At 40.5% G+C, this 14,658-nt stretch overlaps 1 protein-coding gene across 1 annotated transcript in view; it reads right to left on the bottom strand.

Annotated features, from left to right (window-relative positions):
• LOC138293043 (dimethylaniline monooxygenase [N-oxide-forming] 2-like) overlaps positions 1-14,658 on the bottom strand; it is a 525,123-nt gene that overhangs the window by 415,165 nt on the left and 95,300 nt on the right. The window lies entirely within an intron of this gene.

Raw genomic sequence — 14,658 nt, 5'->3', positions numbered from 1 at the left:
CCAATGGAAGACCCTACTGGATTTGAACTGTTGTCTATAAAACCCAGGTGCACGAGAGGAAAGTAGCTATTATCAGCCATTACCAGCTATTGCCCGACATCGCGTCATTCCGTAGCTATTATGGCCCACTTTGCTGCGACGCCATTTTGAAAGAGACTTTGATGCTTTCTCTAATCGAGAGAAAGAGACTTTAATGATTCTTGCCCTAGAGACTTTAACTTTGATCCCTTGCATGAAGTAGTAGTTTTACCTTGCCGCCGTGAGGCAATTGCCCCGTCCACCCCTGCCCCTTTTGCCCCGTCCCATGCTGATCGAGAAACGGTACCTGTGAGACGAAGACTTCCTTGATTGCTGATCGTAATTGGTAAATATGAAAGGAAATTGTAAAATTGCATTGTGTTTCCTTTAGGTAACCAACTGCTGATTTTGATAAGAGCCCTAGTTGGGAGTTTTTCTAAATTAATGTTGCTAAATTGTTTTTGCATGAAGTCCCACATGCCGATGCTAATTTGAGGTTAGACGAGGATTCCATATGTCGCACGATGCAATTTGAGATCTTGTTATGCTGACTAAATGTATGCAATTAGTTCGTTACAGATTATCGTATTAGTGTTTTGCATTGCTATTATCGAATGCCTTGTGATTCAAATGCTACATAGATTGCACCTGTTTCGCCGTTATGGACAGCTATTAATGTCCATATATGTTTATCATTTGGTGTTGAGACACATCTATATTGTGCTAGCTTTGTTAATATAGGGAAATAAAATTCACTAACTTTGAATAAACTGGTGTGGTTATTCCTGACTGAAAGGTCAGGGTTCGCCGAAATGTATTCTGGATTAATTGTCAAGTGTTATGTTGATCAAGGTATTGCTTATGTTCGTTATTAATTATTGATTTAAGGAAGTTGATCGATATAGAGTACAGAGAGTCCCACTTAGTCAAAAGATTCATCGGCCTAAAGAGCGTCCGAACACAGGTAAAATTATTAGTACGGACCGCTCTATCAAGCTGCTATAGATATATGTGTGTATATATAGATATGTGTATGTATGTAAATATATCTGTATATTCTGTATATGTGTATAAGTGCGTATGTATGTATAAATATATATGTATATATATATATCCACCATATTTCCTCCGTTGCAGCCTAATCACACATAGGGCGGCCTCTGCGCTGCGAGGACGGAGACCCTAGCTTAAACATCCAACAAAATTCCCCTCTCAGAGAAATGCGCCGTACTCCTTAGTTCACTGCTGAAAGAGGCACTTGATTCGCCACTCAAAATTCAGAAAGCCAGTGTTCTTTCCTGACGCGTTTCGGCTGTAAACAACAGCCTTATTCATAGGTATATGGTTCTCAAGTTTAAAAATAATCACATGGTAAAACCAACCACCCCTTTTATCCTGTGGCCTTGAAGTCATAGTGTCACTTTTTAATCTTATCATCAATCACGCATTGAAATTGAGTGCACATTCGCATGATGTTGGCAATAGCCTGAATGAAGATGTCTACATCACACAGCTTTTCGAATTTCTGACTATTTTTTTTTTCCTCCATGTTGGTGCAGCTGCTATATATATATATATGTGTGTGTGTATATATATATATATATATATATATTTATTTATGTAAATATATCTGTATATTCTGTATATGTTTAAAAGTGCATATGTATATATAAATATATATATATATATATTTATTTATATATATATATATATACACTTAAAACATTTTCTGGGAGGTTTTAGTTAGGCTCTAATTTACTCACACAAAACCAGGGAAATTCAGCAGTTATGGTAAACTGAAGATACTATAACTCGCACCATAAGGTAACTATAAATGGCACCCACAGTTTTCTAATTTTCTCTTCTATAATTTTATTACAAATGCTGCAGTGATATTATTAGTGATCTCATAAAAGATGGCTTGTCTCGTGTAATATGGGTTCCTTTGCACAATCCTGTGGACCAGGTGAGGGGACTACCTGTCCCAATCTGCTTTGCCCTCAGAGGAGGGGTCACCAATCACTGAGCCTTTGCTGCACGCTATATAGCGCTTTGAGACTGCCCGACCCTTCCATTGCACGACGCTGTGAACCAGGCAAGGGGACTACCTTTCCCAGACTGCTTTTCCCTAGGAGGAAGGGCCACCAACTTCTGAACCTTTGCCTCGCTGTATAGCACTTTGAGACTTCCTGTGGTACGGGTTCCTTTGCACGATGCTGTGGACCAGGCAAGTGGACTACCTGTCCCAGACTGCTTTACTCTTGGAGGAGGTTCCACCACCCACTAAAAATTTGTAGTGTTATACAGCGCTTTGAGAAATCCAGCGGCACTCGCCACATGTGGGCCACACCCATGCAAACCCCGGGCCAAGGGCGGGTCTGTCCTGCACCTGTCAGCAACAGGAGGAGGTAGAGCAGGGCCCACCACCTGGGTCCTGCAATAAAGTATAACTGTATTTTGCTGGAAAGGAATCACAACATTTATTCATCCCAAAGTTACTTTTGTTATCTGTTTCCCAGTTGTATTAATTTCTCTATTAGAGAGGGGTTGTTTCCAGCCCATTTTGTAACATGCCCCCCTCCGTTGATACCTCTGTATCGCTGGGATTACATCCTTTTTTGTAAGGTCTCTAATCCAGTTCCCTCTCTTTAGTAATATTGGACACATTGGGGGTGTCAAAACACTATGTGAGTCAAAGAAAAGTGCAAGAAGGTGGCAGGGGGAACTCAAATGCCAAAAGGGTGTTCTTTTGCATAACGGGTAAAAATGGAATAGATTGGATTGATTCACTGTTAACTGAATGCCATGATATTGTTAACCCCCATCTCCCTACCACTTCCAAAGCCCAAAATGTTACAACTTTAATTCACTAGAGGCTCCATTCACCACCCCTGTAAAAGAGAACATCGCCAACTGTAGTCTAAAATGTTCATTAACTCTCGCTGGAGCTCCTGCATAGGTGCAGGCATCAGTAGCTTAGGCGGTGGTGAGGAGTCCCCTAGTTGTTCTACCACTCAGGCTTTAGATACCAAATTACTGAAAACTGGAATGTCTCAATAAGTATGCTGCCTTATCTGTGGATGACAATTGCGTAGAGGTGCATAATGTGGCTCAGGCTGATGTACCAAATGGGGAAGTTCTATCAGTATTCCAAAGCTTGAAGGGCATACTCGAAGGCCTTAGGTCTGAGTTAGCATCCTTGAAAAAAAATGGTGGAGGGTTTGGAGGACATGGTTGGTAAAAATCAACAAGTTAAGGTGACAGTAAATAGATGTGAGGGGTCTCCCCACGAAAATGATCTGCAGGCAGCTCCACTCCCCAGTTTAGGAGAGCAAGTTCACCAGCTAAACACCAACAACGCTCCTTGGACTCCTCCTGTCCCTGTTCTGCCCCCGCTGTTCTCCTCGTTCCCCACGAGGCCCATTCAGGGAAAGGTATAGTTTGTACGTCTCTCAAAGGGCTCTTCAGAGTGGAGGCTTGGGAAGGGGAATTGAGGAAGTGGGGATGATTATATGAGGGGATGACACCTATAGCATGAAACCAATCCTCTTCATGTCCAAAGGGGTGGTCAAGCATGGGTTTTTTATTCAAAGCCAAGTCCTGAAGAAGGAAGCAGCAGTTTTCCATGATTCATTGAAAAACAAGGTTATCCACTTGTTTAGAGAAACTAGACATTGGTATTTTATTATGAGGGATGACATTGTCTATGTTGAGAGGATTACCACTCCTGAGAAGAGATGTGATATGATGAAAATATGTTTAACCCATAAAGATGTGGTTTATGGACTGATGGCCATAGATTCCGGTACAATCCCTACTGTTAATACATCGATCACTGTCGAGTATTGTGTAACTTTGGATGAGACTACTTTGAATAATAGTGCCACCGGCTCAGGTGGAAAAGACACAGCAAATGAGCAGATGAACCAGTGGGTCTGACAGTGGTCAGGGCATGGGGGTTGCCATGAGGGAGTGGGACTTGACTGCTGGGATTTCAACAAGTGAACAACCATCTAGGCTCCCTGGTCAGCCACCGGTTGACTGTCTGGCAGGTATAGAGTTATCTAAGAATCGGTTTATACCAGTAGGCTCCCAGGTAAATGGATGTGGCAGATCATGATGCGAGGGTTGTGCTAGTAATGGATCTATTGTAGAGACCCACTGTAGTGTGACCCAGAATCAGTGCCTCAAGTTCCATTCTGCTCCGTTAATTCAAACCTAGGTTAAAAATCTGGTTTGGAACATAGCCAAGATCTCTTGGATGCTCCAAGAAGAGGACTGGGGTAAATTTATAGATTCTCACTGTGTGTTTGTTCTAGGAAACATGGTTTATGGACCCTTTTCTTACTGGTTACATGGAGTCAAGAATACTAAAGGTAGACTGTTGGGGTGTTTAGCAATATGGGTAAAAGTTGCACTACAGTGCACAATTAAGATTGTCCCTGTTGATTCTCGGGCTATTAAGGCCATTGATTCGGCCCGCCCCTCAGGTTTGAAGATAAGACCTTACAATGTATACAACCGGGTGGGGTGGAAGACAGCACAATGGCGATTCTTGACTCCGCTACTGCAGAATATAGGGGCAGTAATCCAATATTGGTGGCAGGAGACCTTAATTGCACCTTTGAGCCTTTTTCAGACACTCCCCTAGACCTGAAATTAGAGTGGGACAGAAAAAAGAACCTCTGATAACTTGTCAGATTGGCTGAAAAAGCAGCCCAGGTGTTAGCCCTAACTCTGTAGAATGAGCTGAGGGTCACAAATGGAAGGACCACCTCAGATTGTAAGGGCAAAGTGATGTACAATAGACATGGATGCTCAAGTTGTATTGACTACTGCTTTGTCAAATGCAGGCTCTGGTCATATCTGTATACGATATGAAAGTGATTAAAAGAATCAATAGTGATCACAATGCCTTAAGTCTAACTATACTTGATATGGTAGGGATGAAAGATGTCCCCAGGGGCCTCGGGAATTTGAGCATCCTGTCCCAGGCTAATAATGTAAGAACCATACAATGTGGTTGGGTGGAGAAAAAAAATCTGGTGGCCCTAGATAAAGTTAAGTGTAAAGTGGCAAACGAGGTAGATTTTCTGTCTTCCTTTTCCAATGAACTAAGTCTAGCGAGACTGAGAACCACACATGACACATTGTACTTGCAGATCAGGGACAAGTTAAATAAGCTGGGAGGAAACCGCCGAAGGTAGCTGCATTGTATAATCAGGACTGTAAGAAGGCGGAAGGTGAGCTTTTAACGGCAGCCAGCTCCAATTCACAGCAGGTACTGGTGAGCTGCAGGGCTAGGTATAGACAATATTGGATTGTGCCAAGGGGGATTGGGAGAACTTACTATGGGTTTCTCTTCATATAGCCCTGATAGGTAAAAACAATAAGGCCCTTATTTATACTTTTTTTGCACAGCATTTGCGTAATTTTTTGACGCAAAAGAGGTGCAAGCATAGAAAATATAATTGTGTTTTGTAAGTTTGTGCTGCCTTTGCATCAAAAAATGACACAAATGCAGCGCATAACAAGTATAAAAAAGGGCCTAAGTCTTTCTGGAAGAAAGCAGGGATATGTTTGAATGGTCCAATGGCTGCTCTTGAATTTTTGTTCAGCCCCATGAGTGGGTGAAACACTTTGGTGAACTGTATGCCTGTGGAAGTGGTGGGAAGAGGAAGATCCAAACTTATTGACAACATCCAGTATCAACGAGCAATATACTTTAGAATTCTCTCTCAAAGAAACCCTTGCAGCAATTATTGCATGCATTCCAGCTAGAGCTCCTGTCCCATATAGGATTCCAAATGATCTATATATGGAAGATCCAGAAGTGTGTATAACTCATGCCCCAAGGTAACTATAAGTTGCGCTCTCGCCTGGCACTTCTAATTACCCAGATATTACAGAACTCATGACATCTTTTATAACATCATTGATAATATCACTGTAATATTCGTTGTAAATTTTTTCTTAAAAAACTGTGCATGGCAGGGCACGAGTTATAGTTACCTTAGGGCATGAGTTATAATTACTTGAAATAACTCTAACTATAACAGGGGAATTTCTATGGTTGTGTACATTTAAAATGTGAACCTATCTATAAAGAATATATATATATATATATATATATATATATATATATATATATATATATATATATATATAGAGTAGTAAGTTTTATTTCGGTACAACAAAATACCATCAAAGCACATAAAGGAGACATAATACATCATAATAAAACAATTGACATTAAAACTCCTAGGTAAAGATGACAGAGAATAAAAACAACAATTCAGCCACCTCTCAACCCACGTTTAAAAAAACCATAAGTTATATTAAAGGAAAATATTCAAATACAATAGCAATGAAGAATAAATAACTACAATCTGCAGCACATAAAAGCTCATTCTTATCTCCTCACCAGTAAATTAACAGTCAATTACTATTACCAGCTCATGGCAATAATACTGTTAAGTGGCATACTCATGACTTCAAGAGTTTACATCTGATAGGCCAAATTGCCTCTAAAATCTTTGCCAGTGAACATGCCACATTGCTGTGAGCGTTTGATTTGAAGATCCTCATAGCTGCTGACCCATTCCCAAAGCCCATGGATCTGCAGAGTGGAATAAGCCAACGTGCTCTCTGCTTATGATAAGCGGGCAGCAGAATAAAACATGGTCTATATGTTCAGCGACTCCACATCCCATTGGACAAAAATCATTGTCAGCACCTGAGTCAGACCATTTGCAAGTAAACAAGTGAAGTGGTAATGTTCCCAGCCTAAATCTGATTTAAAAAGTGCACACGCCGAGGGGGATACAATCAAATCCATAAAACACTCAAATTCATAATGACATTTCAAAGATAAAAAGCTATTAGTTAGACTAAACGAGGGAACCACTGCTCGTTTTTTCACTTGTACTCTCAGCCAATATGCATCTTTCACAAGCTGCAGAGTATTTTTTGGAAGATGTATGGGATCCAACCAGAGACTACTCAGTCCAAGATCGAAAAAAGTTTCTTTCACATAATTGCACCACCTTACCCTCTTTAGAGCTTGCGCACTCATCAGAGTACTAAGCCTGGCTCTATATGGGCCAAGGATATCCAAGGACCATAACCTGATCCAGTACATCAGTGGCCTTAGAGCAGCAATATGTGAAATAGAGTAAAGATTTAGATCCAGCTGGATGGGCAAAGTCGGGGAGCTTGTCAGTATTTTTAATAACATTTTCAGGAAGGAATTTTCAACGTTCTCCAGGTTATTTAGGTTACAATAGCCCCATAGCTCTGCATCATATAATACTCCTCCCCTTGCTTGGACTTTATATATTTCCATTGGAGGAGTGATTGCAAAGCTAGGAAATTTGGCGACATATCTCAAGATGCATCCAGATTTCTATTTTAAACTCATGGCAGACTTTGATAAGTGGGCCTTCCACTTATGGGAGTCATACAACCTTATTCCGAGATAATCGAAATCAAATACTCTTTCTAAGGCCTCCCTCTCCAAATATATCTTCTTTCTATCTTTTTGTTTAAGATCACCAAAGACCATATATTTGGTTTTGGAGGTATTTATTTCCAAACCGTGATCTTTGCAAAAGCATGTGAACTTTTCAAACAACTTGATTAGGCCAGAAGCAGTTTGGGATAATAACAGGGTATTATCTGCAAACAGCAGACACAGCACCCTTGCTCCCTCTATCTTGGGTACATCACTGTCACAATCCATTAAATAGGGGATGCAGACATTAATAAACAGTAGAAAAGGTGTAAGAGCCAATACACATCCCTGTCTGACTCCTCTACGTACTGCAATCTCGTCTGTTAACTCCCCTTGTGGCCCCCATCTAATTCTGGCATAGCTCCCTGGATGCAACTCTTTAATTAGATTTAACAAGGGGCCAGGCACTCCAGCTTTGTTCAAAACTCCCCAAAGTTTCCTACGTGGGACCAAATCAAAAGCAGACCTAAGATCTACGAATGCAACAAACAATTTCCTGGCCTCCAAGTCCACCACCTTCCATTTAATAGTGAGGAAGCGGAAAGCCTGGTCAACCGTACTAATCTTCTGTCTAACGCCAGCCTGCAAATGGCTCAATACTTGATTGTCATCCATCCACTCCTTTAGTCTGCACAATACCTGATGACAGAATATTTTTTGTAAATTGTCCAGCAAACTAATAGGTTTGTAATTTCCCAGTAACCCCCTTTGGCCTTTTCATAAAGAGGAACAATGATTGCTCCCTTCCAGGTTTTGGGGTAAGTACCACTTGCTAAGACAGCATTGGACACCCTATTAACATGGGGACCCCAATAAGCAAGATCAGATTTGAACAGGTCTGCAGGTATGCTATCCAGTCCAGGGGCTTTACCTGGTTTTTGGGCCCTAAGGGCCATCTCAGTTTCCTTAAGGTAAAAGGGGGTAAGACTGGATATAGGTGGCAGTTCCTCAATAGGGTCATTCTCAAAGACACAGGGAAAGGCAGGCGCACAACTGTACAACTCTGTGAAGTGGGCAATATATATATTACTTACTGGCGGTAGCCAGTAGGTAGTTATAGTTAGGAGCAAGTTTCTATTGAAAAAGCTGTTTTTTGCTTGCCTATATCTTTGGCGCCACTTGATCAATCTGAACAGCTGTCTGGGAAATTTCAGAGTGATCCATCAAGAGAGGGTTGAGATGGGGGGGGGGGAAATTTAGAGTGTTTCCAGTATTAATTCCCATCAGACAAATTGAACAGCGATAGCACAAAACCACTGGAACAAATTGCACCAAATTTAGAAGAAAAGTAGCTCTTATTCAAGAAAGAGCCCTTTATGTTATTTGGTGTAAATCCGTTCACTAGTTTTTGAGAAATGTAAGAATATCCAAATTTGTACATTTACAGAAGCAAAGGATTTGTGACCCCACCCCCAATCTCGTGCTGAGATCTGATTGGCTGATAACACTTCAACAACAGATGTGTTGTCAGCCATCTTGGGACTCGACTGAAGCCGAGCCCTAGAAAAAAATAATACAAAATACAAAAGGGGCCAGGATACTAAAACCCTGACCCCTTAGCTCTGGTAGTGGCGGGGGCGCGAGTTATAGTTACCTTAGGGCACGAGTTATAATTACTTGAGGTAACTCTATCACTGGTGAATTTCGATGGTTTTGTAAGCTTAAAATGTAAGCCTCACTATACATGTATATACATACATATATGTATATAAATATATCTGTATATATAGGAATATATGTATGTGTGTGTGTATGTATATATATACATACATACATATGTATACATATCTTCACTGAAATATGGCAATAAGATATTATCTTTCATCAATAAACCCGGGATAGTCTTTGAAAAATCAAAGGATAAAATACTGTTGCAGTTAGGTATTGACATGAGATCAAAACTAATGTTTAAAAACCAAAATACTAAAATTCACCAGTCATAGAGTACTGAGCTAACTATAACGTGACCTCTTATATTACATCATTAATAACACATTAAATTCAGTGATGACATCACTGATGACATCTCAAATTGCATCACTGATAACACCATAGTTAAATACAGCATAGAGTTACTAAGTATACACTTGTGGGTCTATGGCATGGAAATAACCTAAGCCTTGGAGGCAAGAGTAATAGTGCATGATGAAAGTTTTATGGTGCACCACTCACAAATCACTAGTAGAAGTAAGGCTCCATTTTCAACAAGGTAAAGGCTTAGAGCATCTGATGTAGGTTACAGAAGTGTGATTGAAAATAAGTTGTGACATAGTCAAAGTCTGTTCCAAAAAATCTAAATCTAAATAATTATCCACCAGTTAATATCTGGCCACATACCCATTTTAAATATAGTGGTATACACATGTTAAATGTAGTGAGGATGATTATAAAGTGTAGATGTTTATTTCTAGAACTTTGCAGATTTTGAGCCTTTGTAGACCTTAGAATAACATAGACTGTACGGCTGTCCTACTTAGGCGTGATTTATCTCACACTGGTGTTGTAAGTATAGCTTTAAGGTTGTATGCCATTGTTCCCATCTCAGAATTGAGTTTTGCATATTTTACTAAACTAAGATGCACTCTCATAGAACATAGAAGGTGCATGTTCAGTGGCCAATGTTTTTGCAGTCCTTTGATTTAAAACTGTGGGTCATATGAAATCTTTAAAGGGGTTATCCCATTAAGGTGAATGTAAAATTGTCCACAGGTATAGTGTGTTGAATTACTTTAAGTCCACAAACCCTACAGGATGTTGTCAAAATGATTGTATGATTAACCATGTCATCAAGGATGTCTTTTGAAATACCATCAGTGATGTCTACAATGATATAATTTAACATGGCAAGGCTGATGCAAAATTTCATCATAATCAGTGCATGATGGAGGGCACACGTCATAGTTTTCTCAGGAATTTATAACTGGTGAATTTCAGCAAATATTTGGATTTTAAACTTTAGTTTTTATCTCATTCTAATACCTAACTATGAATTAAACTTTGTTTTTTTCTGTCAAAAAGCTAAGATCTTTATACTGTGCCAAACTATAATGTCACTTTGACCTTGGTATTTTTCAAATAATTAATGTTTTTTTGTAAGTAAGAAGAGCTGACTACTATACCTGACTATAAAGCTACTTTAACCTTTGTTTTTTAATCAACTTTGTTTTCATAAGAAAAGATCTGACTACCATACCTAACTATAAAGTCACTTCAACCTTTGATTCTTTCAGTGAATTTCTGAAGTTTATTCAGTCATATCAGCCAACTCCCCTGCACCCCCAAACTTGTGGGTGGCCAAACGCCATGTCCAGCAGGAGGTAGGCTGTAATTCCTTGGCTTCTGTGCGGCCCCTGCACCCAAATCCACCATGGGCAGCCAACTCCTTGCTGTAGTTTGCACAGCCAAAGTCCATTCCCTGAGCCCAAAACCAACATCGGCAGCCAACCCCCATGCAGACAACATACCCACCCCCTACTGTGCACAGCTAATGGATGTGCACAACCGGGGGTCTTGGATGCAAAGCTTCGCCTTCAACCCTGCAGAGAACTCCCTGGCAGGCAGCGAACTCCACTGTGCCTGAGCTTAGCCACAAAGAGGGTGCTCGTAGAACCTGGGCTGCAGCTGAGCTCTCTGTGAAACAACAGTGGATGCCCATGCCCCCCTACAACTCACATTTTATTTGCATTTACTTTTTTATAATGTTGTTTGGTAACACAGTACTCCTGCAGTACTGATGCCCAAGCTTCACCTCCATGATACTGAATACCATGAACGTTTCCACATGTGAAGTTTGTATGGTAATGCGGTGTCATGGAGGTAAAGTTTGGGCAATCGCTTCCAAAGAGAACCACTGCAGTACCTCATAGGAGCGCAGCACTAGGTCCTCTGGGAGTACTGCGGTGCCAGCAACACAATTTCTTTTCATTTTTGGGCCCTGGGTACGCCCCTCTTGTTCCTCTCCCACAAATGCTGGGGGGGGGGTCAAAGTGTTTCTACGCTCTTCTCTTATATCCTTTTTCAGAAATAGTTCTAGAATAAGGTGGCTGAGTGCTTGAGTCTTGTAATGGCATCCACAACATATTCACTCAGTTGAAGTCAGCCAATCTGATCGCTCGGTTGCACAGCGCTGTTAATGGTCACGCAGGACCAAAATAGCCGACAAGAGAAAATGTCAGCCAATCAAAGGGCTGTTTCTTTCACTAGCTCATGTGCCTCTGTACACAGTCTTCTCACCTCACTTGCCACACTACATTAACTATAACTCGCCACTGTTCCATGGAATGTGTTCAGGCAAATTAAGTAATATGAGAAGTTATGTGTTGTTATTAATGCAGTGATGGTAGGGAGTGCATAGAGAAGAGGAGAGTTATAGTTCATGTTGTGCAGCAAGTGAGGTGAGTACAATGTGTACAGAGGTGTATGAGTTATCCGGAGTTTAAGGTGGCGTCTAAGTATAATTGTGCGCAATACGTATGCCTTATATGACTTTGAAAGTGGTGCTTACATGATAAATTAAAGCTATAACTACAACTGTAGAATTTGTAATGTTTGTTTCTTTTAACTTGGGTTTGTATACTAAACATAACAAAGGTTTCCTAACTATAACTTATCTTTAACCTTTGTTTTTTTGTGAACTTGAATGTTTTTTTCTAATGTTAGAAACAAATTTGTAATATTTGTAAAGTTTAGTGGTTTGGAGTGGAGTGTTATTGAGCGAAGTGAGGTGGAATATAGTGGAGGTCAGTTTTGTAAAGTGTACTGTGGTTCAGTTCATTTTGGTTTACTGGAGTACAAAAAGTGGAACTAGGTATCTTTAAAGGGGTTATCCCATTAAGGTGAATGTAAAATTGTCCACAGGTGTAGTGTGTTGAATTACTTTAAGTCCACAAACCCTACAGGATGTTGTCAAAATGATTGTATGATTAGACATGTCATCAATGATATCTTTTGAAATGCCATCAGTGATGTCTACAATGATATAATTTAACATGTCAAGGCTGATGCAAACTTTCATCATAATCAGTGCACGATGGAGGGCACACATCATAGTTTTCTCAGGAATTTATAACTGGTGAATTTCAGCAAATATTTGGATTTTAAACTTTAGTTTTTATCTCGTTCTAATACCTAACTATGAATTAATCTTAGTTTTTTTTCTGTCAAAAAGCTAAGATCTTCATACTTTGCCGAACTATAATGTCACTTTGACCTTGGTCTTTTCCAAATAATTAATGTTTTTTTGTAAGTAAGAAGAGCTGACTACTATACCTGACTATAAAGCCACTTTAACCTTTGTTTTTTAGTGAACTTTGTTTTCATAAGAAAAGAGCTGACTACCATACCTAACTATAAAGTCACTTCAACCTTTGATTCTTTCAGTGAATTTCTGAAGTTTATTCAGTCATATCAGCCAACTCCCCTGCACCCCCAAACTTGGGGGTGGCCAAACCCCATGTCCAGCAGGAGGTAGGCTGTAAGTCCTTGGCTTCTGTGCGGCCCCTGCACCCAAATCCACCATTGGCAGCCAACTCCTTGCTGTAGTTTGCACAGCCAAAGTCCATTCCCTAAACCCAAAATCAACATCAGCAGCCAACCCCCATGCAGACAACATACCCACCCCCTACTGTGCACAGCTATTGGATGTTGACAACCGGGGGTCTGGGATGCTAGGCTTCGCCTTCAACCCTGCAGAGAACTCCCTGGCAGGCAGCGAACTCCACTGTGCCTGAGCTTAGCCACAAAGAGGGTGTTCGTAGAACCTGGGCTGCAGCTAAGCTCTCTGCTGAACCACCAGTGGATGCCCATCCCCCCCACAACTCACATTTTATTTGTATTTACTTTTTTATAATGTTGTTTGTTACCACAGTACTCCTGCAGTACTGATGCCCAAGCTTCACCTCCATAGTACTGAGTACCATGAACGTTTCCATATGTGAAGTTTGTATGGTAATGCGGTGTCATGGAGGTAAATTTTGGGCAATTGCTTCCAAAGAGAAGCACTGCAGTACCTCATAGGAGCGCAGCACTAGGTCCTCTGGGAGCACTGCGGTTCCAGCAACACAATTTATTTTAATTTGTGGACCTTGGGTACGCCCTCTTGTTCCTCTCCCACAAATTCTGGGGGGGGTCAAAGTGTTTCTACACTCTTCCCTTATATCCTTTTTCAGAAATAGTTGTAAGATAAGGGGGCTGAGTGCTTGAGTCTTGTAATGGCATCCGCAACATTTTCACTTAGTTGAAGTCAGCCAATCTGATTGCTCGGTCGCACAGCGCTGTTAATGGTCACGCAGGACCAAAATAGCCGACAAGAGAAAAATCACTGTCAGCCAATCAAAGGGCTGTTTTTTTTACTAGCTTATGTGCCTCTGTACACAGTCTTCTCACCTCACTTGCCACACTACATTAACTATAACTCGCAACTGTTCCATGGAATGTGTTCAGGCAAATTAAGTAATATGAGAAGTTATGTGTTGTTATTAATGCAGTGATGGTAGGGAGTGCATAAAGAAGAGGAGAGTTATAGTTCATGTTGTGCAGCAAGTGAGGTGAGTACAATGTGTACAGAGGTGTATGAGTTATCCGGAGTTTAAGGTGGCGTCTAAGTATGAATGTGCGCAATAAGTATGCCTTGTATGACTTTGAAAGTGGTGCTTACATGATAAATTAAAGCTATAACTACAACTGTAGAATTTGTAATGTTTGTTTATTTTAAGTTGGGTTTTTATACTAAACATAACAAAGGTTTCCTAACTATAACTTATCTTTAACCTTTCTTTTTTTGTGAATTTGAATGTTTTTTCTAATGTTAGTAACAAATGAGTAATATTTGTAAAGTTTGGTGGTGTGGAGTGGAGTGTTATTGAGTGGAGTGTTATTGAGCGAAGTGTGGTGGAATATAGTGGAGGACAGTTTTGTAAAGTGTACTGTGGTACAGTATAGTTTGTTTACTGAAGTGCAAAAAGTGGAACTAGGTATGCTGGAGTGGTGTACACTGGAATGGCATACAGCGGGATGGCATGGAGTGGTTGCATACAGTGGAGTGGAGTACACTGAAGTTGGATACAGTAGAGTGGGATACATTGCCGTGGCATAGAGTGCAGTGGTATACAGTGGGATAGCATAGATTA

The sequence above is a fragment of the Pleurodeles waltl genome, chromosome 4_2 (genome assembly GCF_031143425.1).
Source record: "Pleurodeles waltl isolate 20211129_DDA chromosome 4_2, aPleWal1.hap1.20221129, whole genome shotgun sequence".
Classification (NCBI taxonomy): Eukaryota; Metazoa; Chordata; class Amphibia; order Caudata; family Salamandridae; genus Pleurodeles; species Pleurodeles waltl.
Note: the sequence above shows the minus strand (reverse complement) of the source record. Positions and strands in the feature narration are given on the sequence as shown.